The sequence below is a fragment of the Aristolochia californica genome, unplaced genomic scaffold (genome assembly GCF_029961685.1).
Source record: "Aristolochia californica isolate CCGP_79_NKW_82.1479 unplaced genomic scaffold, dmAriCali1.0.hap1 SCAF_7, whole genome shotgun sequence".
NCBI lineage: Eukaryota > Viridiplantae > Streptophyta > Magnoliopsida > Piperales > Aristolochiaceae > Aristolochia > Aristolochia californica.
The window spans coordinates 5951546-5965024 of record NW_027182268.1 but is presented as its reverse complement, the minus strand read 5'-3'; positions in this window follow the sequence as shown (position 1 = coordinate 5965024).

The window sequence follows — 13479 nt, the reverse complement described above, 5'->3', positions numbered from 1 at the left end:
ACTAAACCCCCTAAATCCTATACCCTAACCGAGAAACCTACAAATTGAAATAAACCCTAAACCCTAAACCCTATTCCTTAAAACCCCTAGCCCCAAACCCTAAACGCTAGTCCTTAAAACCCCAAAAAGTCCCAAACCCTAAACCCTAAACCCTAAACCCTAGACCCTAAAACCCCTAAAAGCCCCAAACCATAAACCCTAGACCTTAAAACCCCTAAAAGCCCCAAACACTAAACCCTAAGAACTTAAAACACTATCACCCCAAAAATCAAGAACCCTGTGTTTTTTTAAAAAAAAAACATAAACCCTAATTCCAGACCTAAAGACTAAACCCTAGACCTTAAAACCCTAAAAGTCCCAAACCCCAACTCTAATCCCGAAATTAAACCCTATCAACACGAATTTGAACCCTAAATCCCATAAACCCTAACCCTGAATCCCAAAATTAGGCCACAATCAAGATAAATTATGCACAAAAATTAAAATTAACTCAAACACAACACTAAATTAGTTGAAAAAAAATTAGGGTTTTGGATTACCTTCTGAAATTTGGGGGAAATCACCGCCGAACGGGGAAATGTAAGCCCAATGGAAGAAATCAACGCGTAACTGTCGAAAATCGAAGAAGATTGAAGAAAATCGAAGGATATCGAAATCGAAATAGGTTAAATCAAAGGAAATCGGGGGAGGAGGAAAGAGAAGAGCGAGAACATGAAGGGAGAGGGAGGCCGAGGGTGAGAAGAGATGGAGGCCTAGAGGGAAAAGAGAGAGGGAGACGAGAGAGGGAGAAGGAAGAGAAAGACCGAGAGAGAAAGAGACGAGAGAGGGAGATGGGGCGAAAACGAGAGATAAAAAGAGAAAGTAGAGGGAGCATAGACAGCAGAGGGAACAGAGAACGAAGACGAGAGCCAGCAGAGAGAGCGAAATTGAGAGAAGAAGGTCGGGCGAAAAAATTCGTCGGGAGACGAAGGCCGTGGGAGAGGAGAGGGGGGGGGGGGGAAGCGACGCCGTCGCTCGTGGTAAGTGAATGATTTGAAAAAAAGGGTGGAATCAGTTTTCCGTCGTTTTTGCTTGAGGAGATGAAACAATGTTATCTCGCTTCAATTCAAATCATTTTGTACTAACGCCTTATTTGTGATGACCTAGGTAATGCGGGGGAATTCATTCCACTTCATTGTGGACTAACCCCCCCTTCCCAATATAAGACTTAATACACATCAAACTTAAGCGATTGAATCACTCCCAAAGATCAAATGATGTTTTCTCAATTTGAGTATTGTGTTCCGTAGGATTTGGAGGTCCATCCACTTGAAGTGCCAAATCAAGATCCATGTACTCCGATAATATGAGAATTTTTTCTTCCTACTAAATATAATTTTCTTCATTCAAAAAGAATAATAGAAGAATCAAAGTTTGGGACACACAAAGTTTGAAGAACTGCAAAATAAACAATAAGCTTACTGAATCCAATTTTTTTGAATATTCACCCATGTAAATAAACTCAAACCAATAAATCAACGTGTCATTACAATCCTTCATGTGGGCTTAGATTATAACACACACGATTTATGTCACTTTATTATGGAACCCAAAAATTTGTCTGCAAAGGAATATCCTAGGCTTCTAGGCAACTTGAATTTTTTTTTTGAATATTTCTCTCTCATCCTGATTAATCACTTAAATATAACATTTACCCTGTAGTGTTCAATTATTATATCTCCATGATTAATCATAAATTTTATGTCATTACCTCTATGTGACTAAACTTAATGTCACTAGACATTGTTGTAATTAAGAATGATGTGGCAATTACTCAATTATTCAAATGTATACAAAAATATGACATCAAAATAATTGACTAAAATTGATGTCGATTATTAATTCCTTATAGTTAGATTAACCTTAAACATGCATAAAAAATTAAGTATGCATAAAACCTAAATAAAAATTTCACAATTAAAAGATAAATTACATAAACAAAAATTTTGATTTTATAGAAACTTAACTATATATCAAATGTATCTAACAATAACAAATAAAGTTGAGATGGCCTAATGGTTAATGGTGACAGAATGAAAATAGGCACGCGGGTTGGAATCCCTGCTCAGCCAAAATATATTTTGTGAACCGAGTTGGCTCGGCCTGCTCATGGGTGACTCGATTGAGCGAGTGTGAATGGCCGAGTGGGGCCGACTCAACCTATTCGATCCGACCTGCAAATTAAATCTGGTTACCATATGCTTTTGATTTTTTTTTTTAGTTTCTACACATTAAAGATCGTCCTCAACCTCTAGCCACATGCAGAGGGGGCGTTCGATGGTGGCCACCGTCAGCGGCGTCGCTGGGGCACGCTGCGTCGAATATCGTCGTAGAGCTATAGAACGCAATGGATGAAGGTCGTCCATCGTGTGTGTTAAAGAATAGTCCCACATCGATTAGTGAGAATAAATATGTTGAATTTGTTAATAGGGAAAAAAATTTATATGATGACTAGTCATTTTTGGGATAAGGCTCGGACCCAACTTCAGAGTGTACTAGCGAACTCCTCTAGGACAAACAACCGGCATTATCTTTTTTCACGATGGACGACCGGGTGGAGAAAAACCTCGCTTCGGATGTTGGGCTGCAATTCCTTCGGTGGTTACAGCCACGTCTCCGGCGTCATGCAGCCTTTGTTGAAAATTCAACATTGCGCCCAAATCTCAATTTTTTTATTTTATTTCAACTACCTCACGTGATCATTCTTGTCTTTATCAATTTCAATTGACTATTGGGCTTCTTTTCTAGAGAAGCTGATTGGGTTCATCCATTCATCAGGAATATTCGTCCTTCTTCAGGACTTATGTGTAATGGGAAACACAAATAAGCAAACTCAATCAAACTACCAAATGTTCTTAATGGAAGCTCTAACAACCAAGCTCAATCATACAACCACAACACGAGATTTACGTGGAAAAACCCTTCAGTGTGAAGGGAAAAAACCACGAGGCAAATCTGAATAATCTTCCACTATTAAATATGGGTTTACAATATCAATTTCTCTCAAGTTTGCCCAAACTTGAGGTTTACAAAATCATGAGAGAAAAACAAGTTTCTAATTCAAACTCATTCACAATAATTGAGAGATAACCAAATAAATAGAGATTAGAGATGACCGGATATGGAGATTTCACCAAAATAAGGATGTAGAAAAAAGACGACTTTGGAGAAGCTTCGAAAACCTTCTTTCTTTCTTTCCTTTCTTTTCTCCTCTCTTCTACTTTCTCTTCTCTTTCTCCTCTCGGTCAAACCCCCTTTTTTTCTCTCTCGGCCGAACGTCTTCATGACACTGTTTCTCTCGTTCACGGCACTGTTTCTCGCTCTCGGCAAAATACAACCCTCTTTTGTTTCTCTCATGCATGGGTCTCTCTCGCTCACGGCAAAACCCTCTTCACTTGGGTTTATCTTTTTTTCCTTTCTTTTACTTTATCTCTTTCACATGAAAGAGATTAGTGGTGGGGCCCACTCATGGGCTGGACCCCACCTACTAAAAACAACAATCTCCCCCTCTAGACCATGAGGAGAGCTCACCACAATCTTCCATACCGGCTAGACTTGTGCACAACTTATGTTTTTCCTTGGTCACCACTTTTGTCATCATATCTGATGGATTTTTATCAGTGTGGATCTTCACAAGAGATAACATATCATTTTCCAACACATCTCTAATCCATTGATACCTCAAATCAATACGTTTTGTCCTACTATGAAAAGTAGCATTCTTACTCAAGTCCAAAGCACTTTGACTATCTCAATGAATTGCATACCTCTTTTGTTTGAAGCCTATCTCACCCATCAACCTCTTCAACCACAATATTTCTTTACTAGCTTCAGTTGCTGCAATGTATTCAGCCTCTGTTGTAGAGAGAGCAATGCATTTTTGAAGTTTAGATTGCCAAGAGATGGCTCCCCCTGCAAAAGTAAACAAGTAACCTGACATAGACTTTCTCCCATCTATGTCACCTGCCCAACCTGCATCTATAAAACCTTCTAATATAGGTTTTGAACCACCAAAAGACAAACACAATTTGCTAGACCCTTTGAGGTACCTGAGAATCCACTTAACAGTAGCCCAATGTTCTTTCCCTGGATTTGCAAGAAATCTACTCACAACACCAACTGCAAAAGCAATGTCTGGTCTAGTACATACCATAGCATACATTAAACTTCCTACTGCTGAGGAGTAGGGAATCTTCTCCATGACTTCCTTTTCCTTCTCAATTGAAGTACACTGTTGGGAGTTTAATTTGAAATGATTTGCAAGTGGTGTACTTACCGGTTTTGCATCTTTCATGTTGAACCTCTCAAGAATCTTCTCAATGTACTTATGTTGTGACAACCAAATTTTCTTCTTCTTTCTATCACGAGAAATCCTCATGCTCAAAATTTGTTTGGCTGCACCTAAGTCCTTCATATCAAAGGACTTGCTGAGATCCTTTTTCAACCTGTCAATCAAATTCATATCTTGCCCAACAATTAGCATATCATCAACATACAACAAAAGAATTATAAAACAACCATTTGGGAACCTTTTACAGTAAACACAATGATCTGTAGACGTCCTCTTGTAACTTTGACCCATCATAAAGGAGTCAAACTTTTTATACCATTGTCTCAACCCATAGAGACTCTTTTTCAACTTACAAACCATATGTTCTTTCCCTTTTTCTTTGAATCCTTCTGGTTGTTCCATATATATCTCTTCTTCTAAGTCACCATGGAGAAATGTTGTTTTGACATCCATTTGTTGAATCTCTAAGTCTAGGCTAGCAGCTAGACTAAGAATCAATCTAATTGATGTCATCTTCACTACAGGTGAAAAAATTTCTTCAAAATCAACTCCTTTCTTTTGGCTAAAACCTTTTACAACCAATCTTGCTTTGTACTTGACTTGATTATTCCCTTCTTGTTTCAGTTTGTAAACCCATTTGTTTTTCAAGGTCTTCTTACCCTTCGGCAATGTCACCAACTCAAAAGTGTGGTTCTTATGCAAAGAGTTTATCTCCTCTTTCATAGCTTTCAACCACATATTCTTGTTCTTATCTTTCAGAGCTTCTTGAAAATTTTCAGGTTCACCTACATTAGTAAGAGTAATAAACTCATTAGAAGGATATTTCTGAGAAGGAATTCTACCTCTTTGAGATCTTCTCAATTCAAGTTCAGCCACCGGCTATTCAATAGGAATTTCTTCTTCTTCAACTTCCTGAGAGGGTTCATTTGGTTGCTCCCCCAAATCAGCATCATTAGGAGTCACATCTTCATGGATAACATCATCCTTTTCATGAGATTCTACAGTTTCTTCAATAACTGGTGTAGGAAGGGACACAAGAGGCAAGAATGAGGTAATATCTGGAGTACTTTGACTTTTCTCAACTTTTTCAAGGTCTTCAATGGTTTTGTCTTCATGAAAGACCACATCTCTACTTCGATGCAACTTCCTGTTCTTAGGATCTCATAATCTGTATCCGAACTCATCATCTCATTATCCAACAAATACACATGGAATAGATTTCACATCAAGCTTTAACCTGTTTTGTTTGGGTACATGCATAAAAGCTTTACAACCAAATACATGCAAATGGGAATAAGAAATGTCTTTTCCTTTCCATACTCTCTGAGGAATATCCTCTCCCAAAGGGTAAGAGGGTGACAAATTTATCAAATAAACTGCAGTCCTCACAGCTTCCCCCCAATAGGATTTAGGTAATTTAGCTGTAGAAAGCATACACCTTACTCTTTCCACAATGGTGTAGCTGAACAATGGTGCAATTCATCCTTTCAGCTACACCATTGTATTGAAGGGTCATTGGAACTGTAAATTCATGCCTAATCCAAGTTTTGAACAATAATCTTTAAATGCTCTAGAAGTATATTCACCTCCATTATCACTACGTAAGCATTTTTCAACCATGGCATGAAACCTTTGAAATATATCAAAAACTTTCCATTTGAATTTCATAGTGTAGACCCAAACTTTCCTGGAAGCATCATCTATAAAAGTAACAAAATACTCTGCACCACCAAGAGACTTAACATCCATAGAACATACATCAGAATAAACAAGATCAAGAATCTTTGTGTCTTTCTTATGAGCATTTCTATCAAAGGTAAGTCTATGTTGTTTACCAAACAAACAATCATCACAAGGAGAAATTTTCATACCTTTAGGTTAAAGGTCCTTCTTTGCTAGAGTCTCTTATGCCATAAATTTGATGAGCTTGCTTCTAGGGTTACAGTCAAACCTTCATTAATGACTTCTACTTCAGTTTTGTAAAGAGTACATGATTTGATTCCTTTTGCTAATATAAGTGATCCCTTGCAAAGCTTCCACTTGCCATTAACAAAACTATTCTCAAATCCCTCTTCATCTAATATGCCTGCAGAGATTATGTTAAAGCGAAGATCTAGGACATACCTTACATCTTGAAGAATCATCTTGCACCCGAGGTTAGTTTTGATGACTATGTCCCCCTTTCCTTTAACTTTCGAAAAACCTGTGTTTCCCATTTTCACTATTCCATAATGACCTAACTGAAACATAGAAAATACATTGCATGAGGAGTAGCGTGGAAGGAAGTACCACTATCAACAATCCAACTTGTTTCAAAATCACTTGCTAGAAGAGAATCTACATCACAAGTCATAATAGCAACTTCATTATCCAACACTATTGTGTTTTCATCTTTTTCATTCTCTTTTTCTTTGGCACTATATTTTCCTTCCTTTTGTGCTTTCTTGAGAAACCGACACTCACTCTTGATATGTCCCTTCTTATGGCAATAGTAGTACTCAAGATCTGTTCTTGACTTTGACTTTCCTCTAGATTTTCCTCTCTCTTGAGGTTTTCTACTTTTGTTTCTACCTCTCTTTTCAAACACCAATGCTTGAGAGTGGGAAGAACCTAGTGATTTTCTTCTTGTCTCTTCATTCAACAAACTGCTAGTGACAAGACTCATACTCACAATTCCATCCGAAGCGGAGTTGCTCAAAGACACCACTAAGGTTTCCCAACTATTTGGTAGAGAACTCAATAATAGAAGGGCTTGGAGCTCATCATCAAGAACCATCTTCATGGTTGTCAATTGATTTACAATGCTCTTTATTTCATTGAGATGTTGTGCAATGGAACCATTGTCATTGTACTTCAAATTCACAAGCTTCCTTGTGAGGAAAGCTTTATTTCCAGTTGTCTTTCTCTCATATAAATCCTCTAATTTTTTTCATAATGATTTGGTTGAAGTTTCACTTGAGACATGGTGAAAAATACTATCATCCACCCACTGTCGGATATGTTCAACTGTTTTTTTATCAAGTTTCTTCCATTCTTCATCTGAAATATTTTCAAGTTTTTCTCCTTCAATGGGTGCATACAAATCTTTGCAATACAAATAGTCTTCCATCTTTGTTTTCCATATTATCCAATTTTCTCCATTCAAACCAACTATTCTATTAGCTGCATTTGAACTCTCCATTGGATAAAAAAAACACCCCAAACAACCAAATGCTCTGATACCACTTGTTATGGGAAGTACAAATAAGCAAACTCAATCAAACTACCTAATGCTCTTAATGGAAGCTCTAACAACTAAGCTCAATCATACAACCACAATACGAGATTTACGTGGAAAAACCCTTCAGTGTGAAGGGAAAAAACCACGGGGCAAATCCGAATAATCTTCCACTATTAAACATGGGCTTACAATATCAATTTCTCTCAAGTTTGCCCAAACTTGAGGTTTACAAAATCATGAGAGAAAAACAAGTTTCTAATTCAAACTCATTCACAATAATTGAGAGATAACCAAATAAATAGAGATTAGAGATGACCGGATATGGAGATTTCACCAAAATAAGGATGTAGAAAAAAACGACTTTGGAGAAGCTTCGAAAACCTTTTTTCTTTCTTTCCTTTCTTTTCTCCTCTCTTCTTCTTTCTCTTCTCTTTCTCCTCTCGGTCGAACCCCCTTTTTTTCTCTCTCGGCCGAATGTCTTCGCGGCACTGTTTCTCGCTCTCGGCACTGTTTCTCGCTCTCGGCAAAAAATAACCCTCTTCTGTTTCTCTCACGCACGGGTCTCTCTCGCTCACGGCAAAACCCTCTTCACTTGGAGTTTATCTTTTTTTTTTCTTTCTTTTACTTTATCTCTTTCACATGAAAGAGATTAGTGGTGGGGCCCACTCATGGGCTGGACCCCACCTACTAAAAACAACATTAAGTTCATTATGTGATATTTTCATAAAAATCAATACGGACAAATGAACGAAATGCCGAACGAAAGTTTGACGGCATTCAACCTTTTCTTTAACTTGAATTTGGACCGAGTGCATTTCATTCATATAAAGTGACGAACATTGGTGACATGATACGAAGAAAAATGCGAAAATGGCAATAAAGAAGTTGATCTTTCTGTTCTTTAAAGTGGAAGATGACGTTGAACTGCAAAAGGGACAACGAAGAAGTTGATCTTTCTCTTCGTTAGTGGAAGATGACGTTCAAGCTTTGAGAACTTGAATGAGTTTATCCAGATTTAGACGAGAAGAGCCACCATGACTTGTGGCTTTCTCGGCGTGAGCCTTCCAATGCATAGTCTTTTCCCTCGTCTCTCCCCCCTTCTCCTCATCCATCAATTCTCTCACCAGAGCCTCCACTTTCTCTCTCTTCACACAGTTATCCATCTCCATTCCGATTCCCCACTTGGTGCATGCATATCGACAGTTGGTCTGCTGCTCCGCGAAGAAGGGCCAACAGATCATAGGCACTCCATTGCAAATGCTTTCTAGCATGGAGTTCCACCCACAATGAGTCAAAAATCCTCCTACAGAAGGGTGAGTAAGGACCTGTTCTTGTGGAACCCAGCTTAAGAGGAGACCCCTTTGGCTGGTCGCCTCCACAAACTCCGGTGGCACAATCGCAGCTTCACCCTTCACGAGATCAGGCCGGATGACCCACAAGAAGCTCCGATTGCTGTTTGCAAGTCCCCAAGCGAACTCCACCAACTGTTGAGGAGTCATGACAGTGATGCTGCCGAAGTTGACATAGACGACAGATTTTGAATCTTTGGTATCCAGCCATTCAAGGCACCCAATTTCCTCTCTCCACAGGTTTGCTCCGATTCTCTTTAATTCATCGTTTGGGATCTGATCGCAGAGAGTTGACAATGGGCCAATGCAGTAGATTCGCGGAAGTATCGATGCCATTGCATCAAGCACCTCCTGTTCCAACTCATAGTAGGTGTTTAAGACGACTGCAGCGGCCTTTGAAGCTCTCTGCGCTTCCCGGTTTGCAAAGTTGAGCATTATGTCACCGGGGTCCGTAGTTCGAACAAAACTTGGGAGATCTCTGAAACGAATGTTTTTCACTCCAGGAATGCAATCGATTACAGAGTGAAGGAACTCCTTCGAGAGAGAGTTCTCATCTGTATTCCATATCACAATCATTAAACTGAAAAACGCCTTAATAAACTCTGATCAAATATATCATAAGCAAGAGAAGGAGAAAGAGGTAGAGAACTTTCATCAACGGTACCGTTCAATGGAGTAAGCCCCTTTTCAATGAGCTTCTGGTAATGGAGGTAACACATGAAACCACAAGCACTGGTTGTCCAAAAGACGACTTCAGGAACCTGCAACTCTTTAGCTGCATCCAGAGTGAAAGACATAGCACCATCTGAAACGATAGTGCTTATTCTGGGGAGATTGGGTTCTCTATTAAGGTTCTTCACCAGCTTCGTGAAAGGCACCAGACAAGTTTTACTCGTGGAATCAGACAGGGCAGGGATATCTTGCGTCGCATCAGAATCCGATGGAGGGAGACCGTCCGGGATGGTTTCAAATCGGAAATCTTCCAAATTCGTAAGAGATTGAGAGCCTCTGGACCTCAACAGCCGCTGGTGGTTGTACTCCGTGTTTACAAAGGTGATGTGAAAGCCTCTGTAGTGAAGAAGCTTAGCTAGTTTTAGCATGGGGGTGATATGGCCTTGTGCTGGGTATGGTACGCAGACTGCGTGAGGCTTCTCCTTGCCTGCACTTTCCATTTCTCTCTGATTCTCTTACTGTCGTGTCTTGACCGATGGATCTAAAAACTGTGGAAGGAAGGTGATTGCTGTAGTCACTATTTATAGGGAGAAAGCTGTAATCCCATAGGAATTGCGTATTGGTTTTTTCTTCATTTAACATTTTATGAAAGCTACTTCCCCGTTCCCATTTCCAAGATCAGATATCTTTGGTTCAGGGAACGCTTCCAAAAAATAGTGACCAAGGCCGGGAAGGATGTTTAAGAGATAAAGACTAGGTCTATTTAACGCCCACCCATGATTGAACGTCCATGTTAACTACTACAAACCCTTCCTTTCATTGATGGAGCTTCGGATGTGTCATTGAGGGGCTGAGATCTTTTAATTACCATTTACCCTCGTTTAGATTTAGTGATCTAGGATGAGATCTTTTAGGAAAGCTTCTTAGTGGAGAAGATATCTCCTTGAAGATAGGATTATGGGTGTAGATGTTGCTTTGGATTGAGTCTCCTTTTTATAAACCTGAACGAGCTCACCTTGATTGAGCTTTCTTTGGTGGCAAGGCTTGTAATTCCTTTTGCATCCAATAGAGATAACATGAGTCCCTTGGTTGAGTTCATGTGAGTGACATAGAAGAGTGTAATTTGTGTTGCATAATCGGTGACGTCCCTCTTTGCATGAGTTGATTTTCCTACCCACTTGTAGAAGTGCCATCCAGGAGACGCATCCAAAAACACAGCTGGACGTTTCTGTAACATCTGTAAGAAAATCCCTTGTGCCAGCAGATTTTGTCTGAACAATCTGTCCTCTTTCGATCAAATTTCATATTATATCCAGAACCTGTCCCAGCTCAACCGTCGCTTCTTCAATGGTTTTATATTAGAAAGCTTCTTTGTAAGGTTTGAAAACTATGCTTTACCGAACGGTGAGAGTATCAGACAGCACAGCCATCCCTTCTCCAATGGTTTTTTTTGTTAGAAATCTTCTTTGAAGACAGATCATCTTCTGCAGCGGGAGGATAAGAAACTCTTTTTATTTTCTTTTTCTTCTCTGCTCCCTCCCCTCTCTCTCTCTCTCTCTCTCGTTCTCTCGTTCTCCTCCATAAGAGAAGATAAGCAGGTTTAGTTCATACGGGATGTTTTCTCGGTAGCTTACATAAAAAATTTATTTAAATTCAGTATTCTCCGCCACTCTTGTTTGACTTACCTTCTGTCTGTTATCTTTAGGCAACCAGCCGATACGATGATCTGACATCTTACGACGATAAAAAAACAAGGGCTTTTTACCAAAATAACTATTTAAAAAACCATATTTTGAAAACCAACGATGCTATCAACATATTTTGAAAACTATCCAACTTTGACCGGTCTAATGTACATATAGACAGTCAAAAGGTTACATGTAAGCTTTGACTATTTATGTATCGCCACATCATCAATGCAGTGATAGTAAACGAACACATCAGCTGCCACGTCATTTTCCGATACGTCTTCTACCATGTCAGTTGCCACGTCATTAAATGATAAAAAAATTTAATAAATTTTAAAAAAATAAAAAAATAAAATACACTTTTTATTACCTTATATCTAAAATAATAATTTATTAAAAAATCTAATAACAATTAAAAAATTAACGCTTACTTATTTAACACCATTTAATATCAATTAAAAGATTTATTAATTAAAAAATTATCGTTACACTTTTTATTACATTATATTTTAAAAAATAAAAAATAAACTAAGTATACTAATTAGATTTAAAATATTTATAAATAAAAAAATCTTACTTTTACCCATTTATTATGGATTTAAAATATTTACAAATTGAAAAAATCTTACTCTCAAGTCTTACCCATATATTATTGATTTAAAATATTTATAAATTTAAAAAATATACAAAAAAGTTATTTTAGAGTTTAAAAATATAATTTATTTGTATACTTTTTATCACCTTATTTAAAAAATAATAAATTATTAAAAAATATATTAGTTAATTAAAAATCTTAAAAATCCTTTTTATTATCAATTTAAAATATTTATTAATTGAAAAAATATGAAAATTTTATTTGAGTTTAAAAAATAAATGTATTGATAAATTAGTGGTATAAAACCCTTTCCATGTTGTAGGTTTAAAGCCCTCGATGGAAGCATTGAAGAAGAAAATGTTAAATTGTGTCCATGGCACAAGGGAGAGTAAATGCAATACATATAGTAGATGTCAAAGAGATTGTTAATGGGAGCCATGGCGTCTCAACATATTTGACACGGGTTCAAAAGACAGAAATTACATTTTTTGAACTAAGTTATAGCACACCCAGTTTTTCTAACAACCTTCCAAGGCTAACCAAACAGGCTCAAGCTGTAAAGCAAACCCAACATAGAGGACAAATCTCATTTATTTAGCAAGATAATATTATACATTAAGCAAGTTTAGAAGTTGTCTCAACAGCCAAAGGTACACCTAGCTCATTCATCATCATAATGCTTGCGATGGTGGTGATGTTTGTCATGGCGACACTCCTTTTCCTCATCATCAGAGTCATCCTTCTACCAAGTAGTTTCATCAATAAGAGAAAAATTAAACTCACCCTATGACTCTCATCTGATATCATTGCATGACTTCATGCTACAAAGCCATTCTGGTTTGTCTCCAAGTCTATCCACCCATTACCAATCTGCACACAATTTTTGATTATTTTTTCTTAATTTGAAAGTTCTAAATATGATAAATGGAAAGTCGTATATTAATAAGGGGGGGTTAGTCAACTTGAAGTTCGAGATGAAGATCAACCGCATGACGCCCTTCATCAATTGAAGTTATTAGTGGAGCACAGATGACATTTCATCTGGATGTTGGGGATGAAGCGGTTCTTCATATCCACGTTTTAAAATCCTTCATCTCGTTGAAGACCATTTTTTATCTTCTTCGAGATGAAGGACGCGCACGGCTTGGTTTTTTTTTTCCCCTCTCTCATCTCGCACCCCCCTCTCTCGTGCGTCTCATTTCCCTTTTTTTCCCCCCTCTCTCCCGCACCCCCTCTCTCGTCTCCATGCGGCCCCGACTATCGCTGCTCCCTCTCTTCTCTCAAACTCTCGTCTTCGGCCTCCGTCTCTGCTCCCTCTCGTCTCCGGTCTCCGTTTCTTGGTCTTCTCTTGGACTGATTAACAGAATATTTCTGAAACTCCTCTAATTGTCATCTCTATTTTTCTGCTGCCGTTGCATTTTCATACCGAGATACATATCCGTGAGCTTCCGAAATTTTTTATCTGCCTTGCTGGATTGATTTTAATGATGTTTATTCAGAGGAGTTTATTCTGGAAGCCGCATTGATCTGCTCCGTAAATTTGGTTGGAGCTTGATTAGCTGCCTGGATTGATTTTCTCTGTTCGTCATGGTCTCTGGTTTTTCAGCGCCGTGGGAAGAAGACAC